General features: G+C 30.3%; 1 protein-coding gene across 4 annotated transcripts in view; it reads right to left on the bottom strand.

Annotated features, from left to right (window-relative positions):
* Positions 1–23,297, bottom strand: part of LOC113549843 (leucine-rich repeat-containing protein 24-like) — a 291,653-nt gene that overhangs the window by 56,299 nt on the left and 212,057 nt on the right. For 3 of the 4 annotated variants that reach the window (XM_026951320.2, XM_026951337.2, XM_026951345.2), the window contains one exon: positions 5,515–5,578. The gene's annotated coding sequence lies outside the window, so the exon portion shown is untranslated. Of the gene's footprint in view, positions 1–5,510; positions 5,579–23,297 lie in introns of all 4 variants that reach the window. The other variant, XM_026951329.2, reaches the window with a different exon arrangement.

Here is a 23,297-nt window from a genome sequence, read left to right as displayed (position 1 = left end):
GTTATGTTTAAATAATGAAGATTTCTCAGTTATAATTAAAAATTAGCACGTTTTATGAGATGGTGAATAAAATACAACATAATAATATTTTCGAATATTTTAAAGTAAAAGTAAGTATAGCATATTTACTAAAAGTTTTTCCAAGAAAAAAACTCGAGTAATTTATGAATTGTATTTAGATATTTAAGGTTTAGATGATCGGAGTCGTAGACCAACATTATGTAAAGCAATATCGAACTATTCAACTTCGCTTACCTTAACTTTAATATGACGTACTAACAACTAATAAAGTGGGTGCTCATTTGTTTTCGATTTTTATGTGCTTAAATATTCCGATTAAAAATATCAAATTAAAAAACTTAAAATAATACGAGTATATCGATCAACGACATTAATGTATATATATTATTTTCAATAATTATGTTTTATTTCGATTTGAATGTATGTAAGAAAAATATTTTCAAAAACGTTAATAGAATATGAAATAATTTGTTTTGTTCGATAAACAATCCCCCTATATATCATCATCAAATCTTGTTGAGTCTTAATCGGGTTACCATCTCTATTTTCAAGTTATACGCGTACGTAACATATATATTTATTTAATTTGTGTGTGTATTAAATTATTTAAAATAAATAATATGAGTGTTTTCTTCGAGTGGATCTCGATTTGCTAAGCTCCATTACGAAAAACATTCTCGGTGAAATTGATTATCACAACAATAATATGTGCCATTCTTTTACGGTATAGTGTATTGTCGAGTCGCTCTTGTTATACAAACGCTTTTAATGCGTTCCCGCAAAACTTAATAATATGACTGAAATTTACAATTCAAAATATATATTTATATTATTAACATAACGACTAGGTTTACGCAAATATTCTTCAAAATTAAAACGAGAATATTATCACACCAAAGTCGTCCCACCTACCCACCTTCTGGTTGTAATACCAACTTCAATTGGGACGGTTATTATATAACTCGGCACATAAAAGTATTTCGCACCCAAAATCTAATATACACGAATTGCTCATAAAATTCTACCATAATTTATTTCATTTCATTTCCTTAGGGGAAACAAAAACAATTTTCTCTCTTGATGCATTTTCCTTATGTTCATTACTCTTTAAGATATTTTATGACACAAATGGTTTTTCTCGTAAACGTTATGATTTTACGTAAAAATAATGTACGAGAGTTTTATCAAAAAAAAAAAAGTAGATACGTCTTACCCATTGAATGACAGTGTCTTAAAACTGTTTATGAATTAATACGTATCACCGTTTTTGATTGAATCGAAATCTACTAACAATCATTTATATTCCGCAATTTTAGAAACAGAGTTATGCTATATACAAATGCCTAAATACCTAATAATTATGCATTATAGACTTTTTAACTATGAATTGTTCAACGATTATGTTTTATGTATATTATGTTATAATTGAAACTATTCACAAGGTGATTCACCAAATATGCTTATCTTTATTTTATCCAGTGATAAATAATATAATCAAATTCTAATTTTTGGATTTGTTTAAGTGTTCTAAAAGACTATATCATTTCCAATTGTTTAGATTTGTATACCATTTAAGAGTATTATCTGACGATGAAAATTACAATTTTACTGTAAATTGTTTAATACACATTTTTTAACTTCTGAACAATGTGATGAATATGTTGATTTTGTCCGATCAGAATCGTTTTACGCCTACAATGATATAATATGATTGAATTATTTAACATGACAATCGCAGATACTCATTCTATGATTGCTGTAGAACAGTATCAACTTACTCACCTTTTTTGAAATGTATATGTATTTATCTAAACCAAATTTGAACGAGTAAATTTGGTTTTTAAAAATTAAAAAAAAATTATTATCTTATATCTAAATATCTAATATTATATTTAGTGCATAATTATTATGTATAGTGTATTCAAACAATTTTAAAAATTATAAAATGTTAATAAATGAATATTAATTACTAAGGTTTTCAAATCAGCATAGACCCATATTTTCCAAAACCCATCATAATCATCATATTTTTATCAGTACACAAAATTATATAATTAAAAAAACTACTCATTTAAATATTTATTTAGACACTTTAGATACTTGTGATTGATAAATGTTTAAAAAAGTTATCTGGTTAACAATTTACAGAAAAAAATGATTCTTATTTAAAAAAAGTTGGTATCACCACAGGACACTCCTTATAATTATATGACAATATATATGATTAAAAACATAGTATTTAGGCGATATATTGACTTAAAAAATCTAAAAAACAGAATTTGAATAAATACGTTATTAAAAGGTAAAGGTAGGTAAAGGATCATGCTCGGTGAATCATTATCTATTTAATGTGTGAGTGTATAATATAATGTAGATTAACAAAAAATTTAATTTTTTCTTCAAATAATGTATTTTTAATTTTTTTGTCAATATGTGAGGTTACCTAACCTAACCTAATCTAATTCAATTATTGGTTTAACATAATGATTCGTTTGCATCCCACGATCCTCTATAACAATTTTATAAATTTTTTAAAGCGATATACAACGGTATACGTAGTTAAATATTTTTACATAGATATCAGGTATAATTATTTTCATTCAAGACCTTATAAAATAAAGTTCCACCCACAATGGATTTTCTTCGAAAACTTTTGTTTTGCAGCATTAATAATTTATTTATTTTATTCGAACACTTGTGACTAAGCAATTTGAAAATAAAACACGTAAAACACGTATCATGCTTTATAAAGCAAGTAAGTTTAACGAAATCCATAGGTTTTTAATTTAAACAATCGCCAGCGGAGATAGTTCTCACTTCTGTCACGTCGAAAACAAAATCAAAGTATGTACACTAATAAAAAGTTGATTACAAAAAAAAAAAAATACATATGTACAAGTAAAATTATCTTATGATTTGCAATTTCGGGCGATAAAAGTCCATCGTCATGAGACATATATACGATTACACACACGAGTATATTTTTACACGTACCATACTAAACGCGCGTGTATTGCGTGTATTGTTTAGTGTACGTGCGACATAATTATGGAGAGTTGTATTTTTAAAAGACGTACTGAACTATTGTGATTACAGTGGTGCAAGGTGAACGGGACGAGAGCTTTTTCCCGCGTAATTCTAAACACGATATCATAACACTGACATAATAGAGCGAATACCCGAAAACGCGACTATTCGCGTAGGTTTTCCCGATGAAACGAACGGAAACAAAAAAAAAAAATACGAAAATAACAATACAACGTCGGCTAACAATAAACCGGTGGCGCTTACGCTGTTACGTCACCGCCGTCGGCTACGTATAGTAACACAATATCACAATATTATCACTATTGTTTTACGGTTTTTGGACTATAGCGACGTCCTTGTCGCAGGCGTATCACACTGCGCCCGTTTAACACGTGATGTATAGTAGTGCACGACCGACCTGCGTACCTGACCCGCGGCGCGAGCAGAGTATAATTTATAAGTCCAATAAATAACGCGTCCCCCGTACACCCGGCCATCGCCCCGCGTACGATTCAACGTCCCTGCTGAACATTCGCTCTACGCGCCCGGGACGCCGACCGACGTTTTCCGTTTCGTTAAGCGGACACCAGACCGGAAGCTGGTTATCGGTCGTCGTCGTCGTCGTCGTCACCGCCGTTTCCAGTTCGATAGTGATAACGCCACTCCTCCCCCGCCACACTCCCACAGTTTGACGCAAACGTGAGATTGCATTGCCGTCATACACTATATCATCATCATCATATCCCCACGTGACCGAGTGGTTGTAAGTGCACACACGCCAACACGTATTTATAAAAGTCGAGGTGGTTCTTGAAAAGTAATTTAATGATTACACGACGTAGGTCCGGTCAGGTCGATAGTGTTTTTCAAAAATAAACACGACGTATTTAGCCGACGTTGTGTTGTTATATTCGTATTTTTTTTCCGTTCGTTTCATCGGGAAAACCTACGCGAATAGTCGCGTTTTCGGGTATTCGCTCTATTATGTCAGTGTTATGATATCGTGTTTAGAATTACGCGGGGAAAAGCTCTCGTCCCGTTCACCTTGCACCACTGTAATCACAATAGTTCAGTACGTCTTTTAAAAATACAACTCTCCATAATTATGTCGTACGTACACTAAACAATACACGCAATACCCTCGCGTTTAGTATGGTACGTGTAAAAATATACTCGTGTGTGTAATCGTATATATGTCTCATGACGATGGACTTTTATCGCCCGAAATTGCAAATTATAAGATAATTTTACTTGTAGATATGCATTTTTTTTTTTTTTGTAATCAACTTTTTATTGCTCAGTTTATATACTTTGATTTTGTTTTCGACGTGACAGAAGTGAGAACTATCTCCGCTGGCGATTGTTTAAATTAAAAACCTATGGATTTCGTTAAACTTACTTGCTTTATAAAGCATAATATGTGTTTTACAGTAACCATCACTAGTCGCAAAGGTCGAGATTAGCGTTGATGGTCCCGTATATCGGACGAGGTCCGTTTAACACTGTACTACGCGTGACTATAATTAAGACCGTCGACGGCAATGTGATGGATATCGACTAATATTGTATTTTTGACGAAAAAACCGGAAATATCACGTAGCTGATCACCTTCCGCCGTGGATGGATGAAAACTATTTGCCTACAATACAAGTATACAGTAAACACACGCTCATCTCCGCTCTCACTGTGATCAGTGTGTATCTATAGAGTATCGGTCAATCAGGGGACATTGCATTATTGTTCTTATCATTGTTATTTTTCTGTGTCGTCCACAGACAAGACGATAGCGACCAACTTAGTGTTTACCATTCATCCGTTTAAGACATCGCGTGAATAAGTGACATGTTACATCACATCCGTATAAACCTTAGGTACGTTTATGTATACACATACGCCCGCATTGTTATGGGTAACGCAAATTGTGAGTATTTCATTTGATTTGTTATATTATCTTGGCTTATTATTGTAACTCTCATATTATTTTTATTTAATAACTATTAACTTATGTAACCATAAACTTAATTCATTTAATTTCTGCAAACGATTTAATGTTAAAAAATGTTTGTGTTTTAACATGTTTACAGTAAATTAAATATAATATATAAAATATATAGGTATTTTACTTAATTCTGATACTAATGATTAGAATTTACTTTTTTTTCATTTATTTATCTATCCTAAAATTATTAGTTGTTCTATGGCTTCTTTCATCTGTTTACCTATAATCGAATTGATTATATACAATATTATGTTATAATATTTAACTAAAAATCTCAAATTTTTCTATTTTAAGGTGGTTTCGGTTGTATTAAATGGCGGCTCTAGTTGTAGGGACATAAAATTACACTACACGCATAGATTCTGGTGTCCCAAAAACGTGTAAGATGTCATATATTTTTATATTTTTTATCATATGATGTATCATAAAAAATTGAATGCGTTTTTTTCAAAATGAAACTCACTTACTTCAATTGACGTTTTTGGAAAATGTGTTGAACATTACTCTCTCAGAATATATGCTGACGACTATCTGAAACAAGCATTAAAAAAAAACCCATGTTAAAAAATATATAGAATTATTGCACATAAACAACGGCATTAGAAATATATTTATTGCAAATAATACGAGTTCGACATCGGGTAGATTTATGGCGGTTGTGTTGGAAAAGGAATACATGTCAAAAGTTTTAGGTGTTCGGTGAGTTAGTGTCAATGCTGGTCGAATGATGTGAAGTGGAGAAAACTAATGTGCGCCAGAAACTCTCAACACAACGGGTCTGTAGACTCGACGGGATGCCGGTTTTTCGAGATCGTTTTGTCGTATGACAAACGGTCTACACTTCGGTCGAATATCCAAAGAAGATAAAAACCGTCCGTAAGCACTGAAGGTTAGGCTATATTGGTGTTTGCACGGTTATTAGCTCCGTCTCACCGGCCGGGAACTCATAAACTACGAGTGTGTGTGTTAGCCTACACATTTAGTCAGGGAAGAAGATGGAGTAGTAAAAGTATTCGACGTCTTAGAACATACCGGATGAGAGATCATGAGTTGTGTCTAGTAAAAAGGTATATTATGTGAATTACGTCCCAAAATATTCGAAATTCATTTTATATATTTAAATCAGGTTTTCGTGTACAACTAATAATTAAATAAAAAATAATTTAATTTTTGTGAATGTATAATTGTGTTATAACAAAAAAGCAAATATACGCGTTGGATTTAATCAAAATTCAATATAAGGTCAATCATATAATAAAATAAATATATAGATAATACAAAACATACAATCATAAATCAATCAAGCAGGTTTTGCGTTTGTACTTTTTTGATAAACTTTTTTCAAATTTTAACATTATTGTTTTATTTTAATTAAATTTTTTAATCTGATTTTGTTGGTAGTTTTTCACTTTGAGAAAGATTTAATTTTTTAATTAATTGTTTGGAAAAGATGATCCATTCATATTTATAATAGTAATTTATAATATCAGTGCACAGAATCCTTTATAGAACACCTAAGATTGAAAAAAATTACAGTTCTACCTGACCATTATACTGAAACGGAATTCATGTATACATTTTTTTATGGTACACAACTAAGGTACTCAGGCCTGAAACACTTGCCGACATTTTAATAGTATTACACTATTATATGGTTCGTGGCTGACTGCCGTAAAATATAACTTCTCGAGGTAACATAATAATAATAATAAGGATATTATACTCCTAAAGTCATAACGATGCATTCGAAACGTGTATTTGAACGGTTGTTGGATTAAGGATATACCCACATAGTACTAGTACTCCATTAAACCCATGAACATTTAACACATTGTGAAATTGCAAAATTAATTAATTGTAAGTAATAACGTGATAAACCGAAGAATCTATAATGTAAATTCACAAATATCTAAATAAAAAGCGAGAGAGTACTGATATGCCTACATGAAAACGTACCTAACCAAAACCACACGATAGCCAATCTGTCATCATTATTGTTGGTACATGATTATTAATGTTCAAAGATTTCAGGCTACTTTTAATTAAATAATAATAATATTAAAAAATAGTGAGTAAGTAGGTACAATAGGTAGATACCTAAATATTTTTATTATAACGTTTCTGGCTGAACAATACATTTTTTATTACATCATATAGTTAGTTGAGAAATCATTTTATGTAAATTCAACTATAATATCCCTCGTAATTGCAGCCTCCGTGCTAATTTTACATTTTAAAGGCTACCTATATTATATACATAAAGAGCTGGTGCTAACATTTTTTTTTTTTAAAGATTGAAGTTTCAGAAGTTTAGGTAGATCAGAAAAAGCTTTGTAATATATATATATATATATCTTTTAGTATTTAAGTGTAAGAAAATGTTTTACCAGTAATCTTTAAAATGTGCATTTTCCACAAAAAATAATTTTTTTTAACTATTCGCTGTTGAAACTCTCTACTCCTTTACACTGTGTTCAATTATCCGAGGATGGTAACGTGGAATGTTTTGCCTTGAATATTTTTTTAAATACCTAATAAAGAAAAGTGTTAAAAGGGAAAATTACTTTTCAACCATGTTAAAAGCGCAGTAACCTTTAAGTATCGTTTAAATAACTTTTATTTTAAGATAAAGGTATAACCACAGTGAAGCTTTAAAAATACAATATCAACTGAACATATTTTATGTGAAACCATATACTTTATGTACATTATTTTTATTTTTTAATTGGTTGAACTTTATTTTTACAACAATTCTCGTATAAAAGTTAAATAATAATTAATAAATATCATCTAAAGTAATACCTCCTCAAACCCAATTAAATTATTTTATATATTTATACGTTTAGTTCACTGCACCGTACACGCAAACATAATAAATATCAGTTATAATAGTTCACGAGTGCTAAGGTTGTACAAACATTATTGTTTGGATGTTATCGTACAAGAATATAAAGAAAAACATACTCGAATACAATTTATTTATATACAACACTAATTCTAAAAATTTCTATGCTTTTTACAAATCGAAAAACCCATATCAAAACACACGTCGGTCATTATACGTATGACTTATTCCACGAAATTCTGTACAATTACGTCCGGGCATTGGCGTAACCAATACAACGGAAAGGGGTAAACATAGCAAATAAAAATTAAGTATAGCGACTAATATTTTTCTCATTAAAATTTTATTATAACATAATATTACCAATATACCTAATATATAAATGGTATTTAGTAAGCGATATTGTATATCATATCTATAGATAGTCACGTTAAAATAAATTTTATTTTTATTTTTTATACAACTGAAATAAAATTGTAATATTTGGTACAATCATATAATCTAATTGCATTTCTCTACGTGCGTTTTAAATTATTATTTATTTTATTATAATGGATGATCATTGATCTTACATAGGATGCATACTATTAATTTTTTTTATTTAAACACGGTCAATATGAAGTTGGCTTAACTTCCTTTATACTTCTCTTCGGCCCGCCGTGACCTCTGAAAACTTGAGAGTTGAGTCTATCGTTTTTGTGTCATACACTCGTACAGCGACATGTGCAACAACAAAATAATTAACGAATCCCCGACCGCAAATAATTCCCAGTTATTTAGAACATATAATTTACACATCACTTTTTTTATACAAATACTAGATAATACACAAGTTTGGGCAAAAAGTTAAAATCTAGTTACCAACAATGCAGTAATTAAGTTTAGAGCAAACAATCTGGTATATGACTTGTGCGTATTTATCTGTATTATATTCATATTATACTGATATAGACGTAACCGGCAAATGGGCGACGACGACAATCAATCGTTTTAATTGCGCATTTCATACAAGTGTTAAGTCAAAGATGGATTTCGTTAATTTAAATTTAACAAACTTCTGCTCATATAAATGAATAATATTAGTTCGTGTTCGTTTAACCGGGTGTGTGCATCGGATAAGAAGGTTCGCGTTAATTAACAGTTAAATGCACGCGTCTATATTTTAAATAGAACATTTAACGCAATTAGCTTTGTTTGGATTCATTAGCTTTTATAGTTTCATATATTTATTTATGTTTAATGAAGTTGCTGTGAAAAATAACGAAGCAAGTTTTTCGAATCAGTGTGATATAAATATATAAATATAAAATAATGCTCCGTAAAGCAATTCAAACTGCTTAAAAAAGAGTTTCTTTTATAATATTTTTTTCTTTCTTCTATCTATCTATAGTATTTTAAATAAACAAAAATAATAACATTTTATTAAAATATATATATATATAATATATGAATAAAACCCACTGCGTCGTTGATTAAAAACACTACCTTACGCAGGAAAATATGAAAATATTCATCACCTGATTTATGAATGCAAAATTGTATGAATCATAGTACGGAATTTATGAAACAACTTTATACAACTGTTTAGAGACGATGTGCGCTTACTAAAAAAATAAATCGACACACAAGTCATTGAGCAGTGATCTCGTGCTCCAAACTTAAAAAAACCACATCAGTTCGTATTTCATACGTAGCCATAAACTTTATATAATATATATTATGTACTCGTATGTCTGTGAATTTAACTAGATATAAACTGAAAACAAAAAGAAATCCAAACTTGTAACATGTATTTGGTCTATATATGTTAAGCGTCTGCAATATAACTACGAAAGAAATCTAGAAAAACAATGATATGAAAACTTCCACGAACAATATAAATACTTTTATACATTTTCCCTGACACATTATACACACGGTGTAGTTATATTGTAATATTGTATTATACCAGAAATGCTGAGATCACGGGGTTGTAAATAAAAAATAAAAAAAATAAAACAATTATTCTTTACTCATTTTGTGAGCTTTGAGATTTTAAATGTACTTAATATTCAAACACATATTTGTCTAGTTATGTTTAAATCTTCAAATCTCCTTCTATTTCATTTTATTTTATCAACGTGATATTTGTATTTACTTATTAGTTAAACGTAATCGGTTTTAAGTTTTAAGACGGAAAAATTAATTACCAAGATGTTTTGCCTTGTATGATACTAGTAAATTACATTTATCAAAAATCAAACTAACGGTATAAAAGTTATTTATTGTGTTAAATAATAATTTAATGTTTGTACCGTGAGATATGGAGGAGTATAAATTTCGTATCTACTTTAAGATTATTTTAACCTCATTACTCCTGCAGTTTAAACTTTAGATAATTTATTACAATTTAATAAACTAGGAGTAATTTATCGCAGAGATTAAATTAATGCATATTATTAAGCTTTTTTTTCACTATTTTGAAGGGTTAAAAATATTAGTTACTATTTAAACCCGAAATATGGTGTAACTATCACAAATTATAGTTAAAAGATATAAACATATTTCATTTTAAAAATATATACTATACGAATATTTCCAAAGTTAATAGATGTATAGTGAGTTTGGTGCATAATAAATTATTAGGAAATTAAGTATATAATAATAATTTAATATGATAGTTATAGTTTATATATTTAATAACTATTTTTATTTTGCATTGTGTATTATTGAATTTATTAATATTTAACATACACGAGAAGCCTATTAAAAACATAAAAAACAAGTATACAAAATTATAATTTTTTACCCTAAGCAACCTTAGTGGAAAAATATTTAAAACGCTAATTAAAGATAAATAATTGTGCACACTCTCAGCAGCTCTGTTATGTGGGCATCATAATTATTAATTATTGTTATTTAAAAATTACAAAAAAAAAGATAGTACATTATCAAGGGGCGTTGAATACTGACGTTTAAAGGGTTAAACTTTGCCAATTTACATACTCGCCTCCCGAATGTGTAAAAAAAAAAAAATGGTTGGAATTATGTTTTGTATCACGCCTTAAATTTCCTATGTACTTTCAAATATTTCACAAATTTAAAAAATAAAACTATTAATAATAATTAAATTCCGACTGAATATAGACAACACGAGTTATATAATATAATAACTACATATCAAAATGTTTGCAAAAATAGTTTAATGTATTTTGTATAGAATACGCGTCTTGTATTATTCATATTATACGATTAAAAATACAATTTACGAAATGTTATTGATTTATTGCGATGTTATGATAGAACGGTATGTTTATCATTGTAAATTATAATAAATATTTACGTTACGATTTTGGAAAACACATAAAACGGTGTTTTTTGTTTTGTTATGTTTAAGCATTTTTGGTAAATACGAGGAAACATACGTTTATTATTAATGCAAATATTATTACTAATGATGAGAAGTTATAGAAAATGCACATTTCTTTCCATGTGGTCTATTTATAGCTGGGTGAGTTATAAATCTGTTCTATAATCTAGTGAGTTCATATTTGTAGTTTAATTTTTGCGTATTTTGGTATTTTTTTCAAAAATAGCATATTTATGATTTTTTGGGAATATAAATGTATTTTTAGTAAATTTCTATTTATTTTCAATAAAATTTATCCAATAAAACAGTAATTGAACACAAAACCTGTTGTTTCAATGATATAGCGTTCAAACCTAAAATTTAAAACGTATAATGTTTATTATTATTTACTAACGTATGGTATTATTCAGTTATTTATTTGTTTATTTCGGATTACCTGAAGATTTTATGGGCGATGACTTGGTTTATTTTAAGTACGCCTGTATAACATCAACAGACGCAAAAAGGAGATTTTCCCGTTTCAAAAATATTCTATCAGACAATCGTCGTCGGTTAGATATTAATAATTTAAAAAAAGCTTTGGTGGTGCAGTGCAACAACTTTAATTTATAGATAGTTAATATTTAATAGTATAATAATTAATAATTAATAAATAATAATATGAAAAAATTGTCTGCATATTTTGTTATATTTTCGTTTTTTTTTTTTTTTTGTGCATATTTTGCCAATTTTACCTCCTATAACTTCTCATCCCTATTTATTACTATATATAGTTTGACCGTGCTTTTATTTTATTTGTTTTTTCTTTAATTTTACCGGATGATTGTTCTGCGACTTGCAAGTTTCGACTTTTTCACGAAGTATAAATAGTACAGCGTATTATTTATCATTTATTTACGAAATCATAGTATTATGATTGTATTATTATAGGTATACCATGCGCATGTCAGTAATTCACGCCGTGTTTTTGAAACCGTAAATTATTTAAGAAAGTCGGGGCCTGTAACTGTACACAATTTCCCGTGAGTACCTACAAGTACCTATACATATCACGCCGCAGACGTCGTAACGGCGTTTAATAATACACAATGGCCGCGAAATACTATAATCTTTCAGTTACCCCTAAGTAAACTCATATAAGTATGTTAACGCATTCGGAGTCATTAACGGCGTGTGTATAATAATACCGTTTCATTTATTTATAACTACTGTTATTATTATTGTTAGTATTATTATTATTTTAGGTGACTGGTGGTGCAGTATCCGTTCAAATATGTAATTTGAACGTTGGCAAATGTACTGGGTTCCGTAGCCAAAAACCCATCAGTTTCCACCGCAAACATTTCGACGGTTCACACACATAATAATATATATATATAACAGTGTATACAACATAAGTCATAAGGGTCAACCGTTGTGTTTGCGTCGCAGTTGAACGTACGCCATACATAATATTACGCAAGTTTTCGAACATCGATCATTATATACTGAAATTAGAAGATCGCGCGCCGGGCCACGAAATTCGGACAAATTGGTTTTTATTTGCACACGCCGAAATACCGCGAGCAACGGGTTATTCGACTGCTGGACGTCGATATAGAGAAAAATACATTATATAGTATACATATTAGTAAGTATGAATGATGAGTTAAGGAAAATAGTGGTTCTGAATAAACCAATTTATCTATAATATAATATATGATGTGCTAATGCTGGTGCTGCATGCGGAGTTATATACCTACCTATAACTGATTATCTATTACCCTTATTATTACCTAACCGTTTCGTACGCTGAATAATATTGAAGTTCGAACAAATTTCACACTAGATATTTGGCGAAAGGAGTGACCAAAAACATCAATTAAATCAAGCGAATTTTAAAGACTAACTATTCTATCCTTCCTAAAGATTTTTCCAGACGACAAGAGACTAATATCGACCGACTCTGAATAAGACAAACATCTAAAAGTCACGGTCACATGATTTCGATATAAATGAGGAATTTCTCTTTCGCGCGAAACTTGCAACGTACAATTCCAAATCTAACATTTACTGACCGGACGCCGTAATACAATAATGAGAAAAGGAAGAAATAAATTGTCCTCCGCCCATCATCACGAAATAATTAGTTCCTACTCAACTTCTTCGATCAGGTTATTCAAATACCTGATAGTTGATACTGTAAAACCTCTGTAAAAACCATTGTTTGTATATTTATTTAATTTGAATTGGAATTTGTTATTCCAGTGTCCATTGAAGCCGTGGACTTTTTATTTTAATTTTTTTTCATACAATAATAATAATAATGATACGGCATAAGTACTTTTAGAATAGAAAAAAAAATTTCAAACAAACGATATACGACTCGACTCGATTAAAAAATTGTTGTATGTTGTTTCAATTTTAATGGATTTCAGTTACAGGGTTTGTTCTATCGGTTCGTTAAATTAATTGTTTATTCGTCCATGTTCCATATAATGTCACGTATAAGTGGATGGGTAAACTATATAATTATATTAAGTCGTATTTGAATGCATATTGTGCGTGTGTTTTGAACTCTGTCGGGTCGCATTGACCAGTAGAGTAATACGCCAACGTATCCGAACAATGACAAAAGATTTGTTGACACAAAGTATATTCGACTTGTCACTACATATTATACATAATTGCGTGCAATAGAGTCGTTGCTAATTAAAACATCATATTATTATATTATAATACAATGTTTGTACGATACAACAACGCAGAAATGTAACCAAGTTACTGGTACTTCAGAATTGCGTTATTTGTTTAATTAATATTAAAATATAATATATGAACTAAATAATATTATTAAATTCGCTGTGTTTAACTTATGCGGTGGCGTTTTAATGTAGATCATGATTTGATTTAAATATTAGGCGATACGATGATTTATTTTATTATGTTAATCGTTTTCCTAATATCGAAATGTCAAATGGTTTGCAGTCGATATTTTCTTATTATATTCGTACTTCTCGGATATTGCTCGAATTGATGTCAGCGGATGACATTTTGATATTTCCGCGCTGTTTTGTAACACCGCTGTTTACCTACCGCAGTAAACTGCGCGTCAAGCATATTTGAATATGACCGTTGAGACACTCACTATTACCAAACAATTTTACAGACGAAAATAATATAAAGCATACTGTTATCGAGTGAAAGAAACGAAAGTATTTTATTGGAGGGTCGTGCTTTGTGCGTTTCTGAAAACCGTATTTGAACAAAACGATTCATACATATTTATACATCGTCGTTGCACGTCAAGTATTTTTCGCGAGGTATAATCTGAGGTAGCCGTTTGGGGTTGGTGGCTTTGGAATGTCATGGGTTGTATTAGAAGGTTAATATTATAATATATTATTATTTCAATCTACCCACGGGGCGATTGCGATTTAATTAATCTTCCGAGATGCCGAAAAGCCTGGATTTATGTATATGCCACGGAAACGTTATGCAAACGCGATATAGTCGCAACCAAAATGTTTGCACTTTAATTTAGCAGAATCTACCGTGTGCAGTGAAATATTGAAAAACCATGAAGAATAGTTAACAGACATACTCTACGGTACTTAATTAAAAAATATATATATATATATTGATAATTTATTCAATCGTTGTTATAAGTAAAGCGACTGACAAAAAAATTCAAATAAAACACCTATATAATATGCGAAAAAAAAATAAGTTTATTTTAGTTAGAAGATAATATTATATTTGGAAGAATTTCCATGAAATGCATAGGCTGTTCGAAATACTCCAACGGCTGCGTGAGTGGACTTTGGTCCGGCGGCCGCGTACCGTCGCAACTATATATACGTATATAGTCATATCATATATTTAAGTATCTATATAAACTTACTTACTTCCTGATGGATGAGGTTTCACCCGAGTGTAAAATATTGTTTGTTGTTGTTTTTTCCCCGCACCCGCGCTACGCACATACACGAAAATGTATTATATTAAATCAAATTATAATATATTATCATTATCATATTATATCATACGTAATACCTGTATATGATATACATATGCGTAACAACGGTATACATAATTCAAGGTGCATATTGTTTACCGACCGCTTGCGCGCGCGCGTGTGTGTGTGTGTGTATATTATATACATATACATTTACACCGTTGTGAAAACTTTACTGCTCGATGGTTATATAATATGTATTATATAGCACATAAAAATACATTATAATAATATTATATACGTGTTGTGGCTGTCCGCCAGGGGACAATACTTCGAGACAACTAGAGTCTTCCACTGACGGGAAACAAAAGTTGTTTTTACTCAGAATGATAGTATTAAAGTATATATATTTTGTGCCGAAAAATCGTATGAATGATGAGTGTAGGTACTATAATAATATAACACTTGAGTGACTATTCGAAATATACTATATCTGTATATGCTTTTACGATAATATAATATACCGTATTATGTGTATTTGTCGGTCATGAAGCCAAAGGCCTTGAGTAGATAGAAATTTAACTATATACCATTTTATACTGCCGCAATCTTAAATTTAAAATATCGTACCACTTAAATGATTATTATGCTGTGCATAATGGCATGTATATTGCGTACAATGTGACCTATAATATACATATACATGCAAGCAAACTTTGTTGTACCAAATACCCGATTCTTACGAGCATTTTTTTTCAAATATAAAAGGCCTTTACATCGTATACGGCGCGCTGTTATTATGCATACCTCCTCTCTTCGAAGTTTACGCCGTCGTATCCGCAGTGTACGCGTGTACTTACTATTATAGCATAATAATATTTTTCGTTTTATACATAATATTTTAAACAACTTTTTTTTCATCAAAAGATCCTTGTCTAAGAAATATTATACACACATTCCACGGATAAAATACAAACGACCCTTCTGCCACTGGTGCTGGCTGATCGCCCAAGTCACTAGCCGTCGCAGACCGTAAGGGTTTTCGATTTTCTTCCTTCGACGACGGAAACATAATGCTGCAAGTGACAATAACAATGTACCAAAATAAATGCATATCGTTGGTTACAAAATATACAAAATATCATATTTTGCTGTCGTACGTTATCGATTGTCACGAACGGGTGTGATGCGCGGCACGATCTTATGGGTTACCGAGAGCGATTTCTGCCGTTCATCAGGATATTACACATGCACTGAGATAGTGACAATGTGCGTATACTGTGATAAGTACGTCATATAAACACGAATATTGTACGTTGGTACTGGTTAACAAAGAAAACGCTTAATTTCAAATAGATGATTGTAATCAATACAATATACGACTTACTTAGCCCCTTTCACCAGAAAAATGGAAATATATATCCACGGCGGTTATCTGTCATTTTTTACCACGAAAAAAAAATACGAGAGTCAATCCACAATTTTGGAAAAGTTTTGAACAATAATATCGTACGTTAATGTTTTCGTTGAACATGATAATTCCTATGATAAAGTACAGTTTGTCGGGAAGCGCTAGATTTAAGTGTCGAGAGAGGAAAGTAAATTCTTACTTTCATGATGTTTATTAAAAACTGATTAACTAGCAAATAGATTGATAAAATAAAATAATATTTGGAGCAAAATACTTTTATTATTACTTCTTAATAGTTTTTTTCGAACGAAAAACGAACGTCGAATGCATATTTATAAACAATACTGTCGCCCACCTATTTAATATAATATCTATAGAGGAAGTGTTTGTGTGTGGGTGCGACTCCAAACTAAATTTACGGAATATTTTTTGACAAGTTCGACGGAATACTGCGGACTGAATGCGCGACGAACAATATATATTTTTTACACGGCTATCGGAAAACGAGATCTCTAGTGCTAACCAACATACATTCGTGTACACCTCGGTGGCTAACATAATCAAAAATCCTTTTTATATGCGACGAAGCGCGAAGGTTAGTGTTATTACTATAAATAGATACATGTGTTATAAGTGCGCGTATATAATATTATATAAATCAGTATACATATAGCGGTGTTGTCGTCGAGTTTCTCCGTGTATTTTATAGATGTATTATGTATAATATTGTTGTTGTCTGCGCGGTGCCGAGCGAGTGAGTATAATAATGCTCGTCTGGGGAGCTCGTCCGCGGCGGTGCAAGCTATGACTGTATTACTACAATACGCCCTCGTGACGGAGAAATTAATTATTGTCACGTAATGATAAAAATAATAATGTGCAAACGCGAATCGCTCGGTCGGTGCGAGAGTGTATTTAAAAAATATATTGTGTGGCGTACATTATTTTTCGCCAAAACGAGGGGCATTATCAATTAAAATGACATAATATGGTGTACAATATAATCAATATATTATTGTGTAGTTGTACTCGTCTTTTTACCGGAAATATATTATTTGAAACCTCATATTTATACATTAATTAATAAAGTAGTTGATCAGAAACGTTTTGATATAATTAAACATTGACAAAAAAACATTTCGTTACAACCTTTTAGTTTTTAAGCCACGCGCTATATATACCACCACTGACAAATTCGTCACATAGCAATTACTTGAAGTCATATACAAAATAAATCAAATTAACTAAGTAAGTAATCCAGATTTTTCCATAAGTACTTACTTGAATCGAGTAATTATTAATTTCAAAATATAACTTTGTTAATAAATAGTAAATAAAAACTTGATACAATATTTTTCCCCGTTTAGCTTATACCCTGGATAACTTAAAATATTTTAGAAAGTTGATATACCTAATGCGTATTATATTATTTAAAAACACAACAGCATGATTAATACTATCGGTATTTAATTATTAATTCTGTCAACTATCATATTATTGTGCAGTGTGATTAAGGACATTTATAAATAGCAGCAAAATGGTTCCTTTGGATTGGGACGTTCAATTATGGCATCAGAATGTTTCATAAAATATTTTATCATAGACTTTAAAATGAGTAAATAAAACTATTATATTTAGCCCCTACTCTCGTGATTCAAAAATTAATTTATTACTGTCTATAGTCTGTCGATGAAATGCGTTGCTGCTGATTGTAACAAAAGTTAAATCGCTCGTTAACGCAATTCGAGATGAATACTTTTTTTTTACTAAAATCATTGATTCAAATTAGTATATATACTAGAATTCCATTGTCTCTGTTAACCTAATGAACAATTAAATGGAAATATAAACATATCAATATGTAAGTTTCTAGCAAACAGTTATATATTATTTATACATTAAATATCTATATATTATAATTAAATTATTTAAGTTAAAAATACTTAATATTTTATCATAAGTACGTATAAAAAGTTTTGTATCATATTAAATATTTTATATTTAATTTAGTTTTAATTATTATTAAGATTAATTTGAGTATTTTTTTAATTGTAAAACTATTTTTTTAAATCCTTCTTTAAAAAAAATGTGATTTTAATAAGCTAAGATAAAAGTATATACAGATTAACATAATGAAAGTTCTTCGATTTCCTTTTTGCATCCCTAGATAATTAACTTTCCATAATTAGCTTTACTAAAGAAAAATGTTTAAAGAAACTTGGCTCATCGTGATGTCATTTAAGTTTTTGACAAATTCTTCAAAAATATTTGAGACGTAAGTATATTTTTAAGAATTTATATACATACATTTTATAATTTATATAATTAATAATATTTAGTTAAAATGTTTACTAAAAATTAACACTGATTAAAAACCTATAGATTCGTACATGCATATTTTTATAAAATATATTTTGTTTAATATATTGTTAAATTGTTGTATCTTTTGGAGTGTCTGTTTTAATAATTATACTTGCAAATTAAGAAATATTATAAATAATATCAATATATTTTATATACCTGAAATAAAACTTTCATAGGGCTAATATTTTAAATCCAAATTAGTATGATATGGATGATATTCAGGACTGTGCAATTTTTTTTTTTAAATCAAAAATGAATGTGCGCATATTTTAAATAAATACAGTAAAATATCATAAATAAATAAATGCAAAACAAAAATCTCATATCGATGTTTACTTATTTTTTTTTAAGCATAGTTTATTGTGATGAAGGTAGAGCGTTATATTGGTTATAATAGAAATTATTATGCTAACAGATTGAAATAATCGGATATTTTAAACAAATTGAATAAATATATACCAATTAATTGAAATATAAATGTAGATTAAAAAACTACTTTTAATAATTAATAACTCAGACTAATATCAGGACTGGTAATTTACATGTAACATGATATAATATACAACATATTTAATATTCAGTTAGAACTATTTCTCTATAATGTTTTTCACATATTTTTGGTTTTAGGGTTATTTTTAAATCTTCATTAGAAGAATTGCAAAATTTTGGAACAAGATAATCCACGAATATTTGTTCAGAATTAGTGTTTTTTTAATTAGTTTTAGCATCATATTATGTGCTATACTTTGCCCAAAGTCATATTGCTGATTGGTTTTAAGAGAAAAGTTCATAGTATAATTAGCTTATAATTAGCCGAAATATATTTTGAAAATTTCATTATATATAAAAATAATAATATTGTACCTACATAATTACGAATAGTTTCAAGTCCCTGCAATTAATATATTATATTTGAATTTTAACATAGTAAATAACTTAAGTCATTATATTTCGTCGTTTGTCTAAGTTTGTTAAATTAAAATTGTAGCAAAAATATGCATGTGTATTTTGATATTTTAGGAATAATAAAAACGATAAACTAATGAAGAACCTTATAAAGCATACACGTATTAATTTGTCGAGTTTTACTTATTAAAATTGAATATTTTATTGATTTATATTATACAAAATAATTTATTAATTTTCATGATAGTTATTCCAAATATTCCAACTAGATTTAATGGGCTATAAGAAAACAACATCAAAGTTGAAGAATGGTTGAAGATTTTACAATTTACAACGACTGATGAAAATAATACACACACACACACACAAACACATTGTCTTAAAACCAATCCAATCATCAGAATCTGAAATACAAAAATTATATTTACTAACAAATATTTAAATCTGTAATCACGAAGAATGGCGTAACATTAATCACTGTTATTTTTAGTAAGAAAAAATCGATCGAATAAATCAAAAAACAACTAAACACAACGACGTTTTGTATTTGTAGGCCACCTTAGAAAACAATTGAAGAGATGTAGTCGGCTGGGAAAAATACCGTGTGGCGGCGAGTCACGCGTGTGTGGGTGAGTGTGTTTGTATGCACAGCGCGCACGGTTCTTCGTCGACGACGGCGCATAGTCGCGTTCGTTAAAAACAGCTAATGGGAAAACAGCGGTGGCGGGCGAGGCCTATAAAAATCGTACCGACGACGATGACGTTGACGGATGGACCTCCAGAGGGCGACGACGACGACGACGGTGCTGCCACAAAAGAGGCGTTTAAATTGTATTACACGAAATACTTTTTCATTTTTTTTTTTTTTCGTTTTTGTTTTTCACGCACCTCGTTTTCCCCGGATGGTCTTCCGTCATCTCCGCCATATTCTCGTCCTGTCCGATTTTCACATACACCGACACTCACCAGCCTCTAACTCATCGTCGTCCACGTGTATCCTGCTCCTAATTCTCTATATTATATTAATTTGACTCGTGTACGTCTAACACACATCACGGCTGTAGCGCTAAAGAGGTCAAGAAAACTCATTGTCTACTCTAGACTCAATATTTTCTACCTTTAAAAGTTTTCTAAAAATAGCCATACAATAATGGTTTTTTCTAATTCCGCCTTCTCCTTCCCCCAAAACAACTTAGTTTTTCTCACCTGATAAATTGATGTTGCTATGAGTCTGTAGCCCGATGACACACACACACAAAAATAAACATTAAAAGTTAATGATAACAAACTTGTCACGACGAGCATGAAAAAAGCATAGAATTCATGTATTATGTATATTTTACAATAATTGAGTAGGCTGAACTATCGATTTTTTTTTTATGTCGGTAAGTCATTTAAAATTAGAATTTAAATTTACAGTGAACCATCAAAAAACGTTAGGGTTTAGGGGTAGAATCTCTATTCTCTCTAGAATGCCAAGTATTTCCATAATTCAGACATTTTTCAATAGGCTATAACACCGGCATACTCGAGCCATTCTATCCGGTAAGTAGCATATATTTGAAATGACAAACAACTAGGTGCACATTATCCCATATAATATTATGTATAACGCGGAATACATTTGACGGATTTCAGCTTCCATCGATATTCAATGAAAACGTCGATTAGTTATGAAAATTAAAATATTTTCAAATGTTTCAGTGCCAAGGCTAAAAACGCCTACACTGTATTTTTTTCATGCACGTATAATAACTATACACATATGGTTTTTTCTAATTGGAGTTGGTGCCAACGACTGTGTCCATTAGTCCGTGAAAATAACGGATGCTATTATGTATAAACGATAAGTAATACCGAAGTAATAATAATATCTCACTTATCGAGGTTAATACGAAACGTCAACCTGGTTTTAACATCGGGCAAGTACTATAATACGATAGCACTGAAAAACGGCCGTCACATCACGTCATCGTTCATTTACACGGATTACGGTAGGTATATATTATACGAAAGCGGAGGGGTTCACATTGACCGAAAACAATAAACTAGCAAATAACTGTTGGCCACTGTTATTGACGCACACAATTAATTCAATCATATAATATGTAGTGTGCGGTAAAATAAAACCTTTAAATATCGTACGTTTTTCAATAATTTTTATACATATTATTGTCATGAGCATAATTTTATATTAATTATTTTTGAAATGCCATTCAACCAAAAGTTGTTGTATGCTCGCGCAGATTTTCTGAAATAAATGTATTTCCATGAAATACACATCCCCAGAGTTATCCATTCGAATACCTGCCGTATCAAACTAATATATGTATAAATATATAGTTTAGTTTACTTTATTAAAAATTTATAATTTATTATTTAACGAGTGTCAGGTGAAAATTAATAATTCGAAGAAAGTCGGGAAATACAAAATAATCAATTATAATACATATATTTGAGAGTACACTTCAGCGTCGATGCTGACCGTAACTGCGTTATATACGGATGTTGCGGCGACCGTTGGCCGTTATAACTCAACGGTCCCGGGCAAAGGTATATATTATGTAATGTATACGGTGCAGGTGAGGTATAAGGAATAAACTTGAAACGGTGAAACGAGGCCGCTGAGGAGATTTATTAGACCGGGGAATGTGCCGGGGCCCCACTATTCCGTCGCCGACGAGGAACAGTCGTGTGTAACGAAATTATGTGTCATATACACGTTTAAGATGGCTAATAATCACATAGTTACATTTACTATAGTTTTCAGGTATATTGTCAATAACAATAATAGTGATGATCTGCAAAAACCAACAGAAACGCGATGTGATTAAAATGCAATAATATACTATATCATGTGTATCGCGCACATACCTATATTATATCATCATAATACGGTTTACCCTAAACGTCCTAAACTGTTCTGTATGGCATTTAAAGATCTGGTCAGAGTCGAACGTGGCTTAGAATCCTTCACCAAACGATTAGTATTTTATTATTTAACATGCAAGAGTGATTCACGATATCTTTTTTTCAGTTGTCAATTATCATTTTGATGTTTCTTCTTTTTGAGGTGTTATATGACGTAAACATTTCGTAAAGATCATACATACGTGCTAATGGCATGCGAAATATTTGCGTACGGAAATAATGGTACTCGGAATGTTTCGTACACATTTATGGTGAAGTGGGAGACACGCGTCGATAAAGGATTTATATTGAAGAACTCATACGAAAACCATAAAAAAGGTAACATTTTTATGGTGTTATTATTAATTTAAATATTCAAAGCAATAAGCACATTAATATAGACGATACGTACATCGAATAGTTTCTTTAGTCCGAAATGTATGTAATATTTTTTATTTGTTTATTCGCTTCGAAATTGACGACCAATCGCTCTACAGTATCTCGTCAGGCGTAACGTGAATGTGTTTA

This window comes from Rhopalosiphum maidis, chromosome 4, assembly GCF_003676215.2.
Source record: "Rhopalosiphum maidis isolate BTI-1 chromosome 4, ASM367621v3, whole genome shotgun sequence".
NCBI classification, from domain to species: domain Eukaryota; kingdom Metazoa; phylum Arthropoda; class Insecta; order Hemiptera; family Aphididae; genus Rhopalosiphum; species Rhopalosiphum maidis.
The sequence above is the reverse complement of the archived record's forward strand: the minus strand, read 5'-3'. Positions and strand labels throughout refer to the sequence as shown.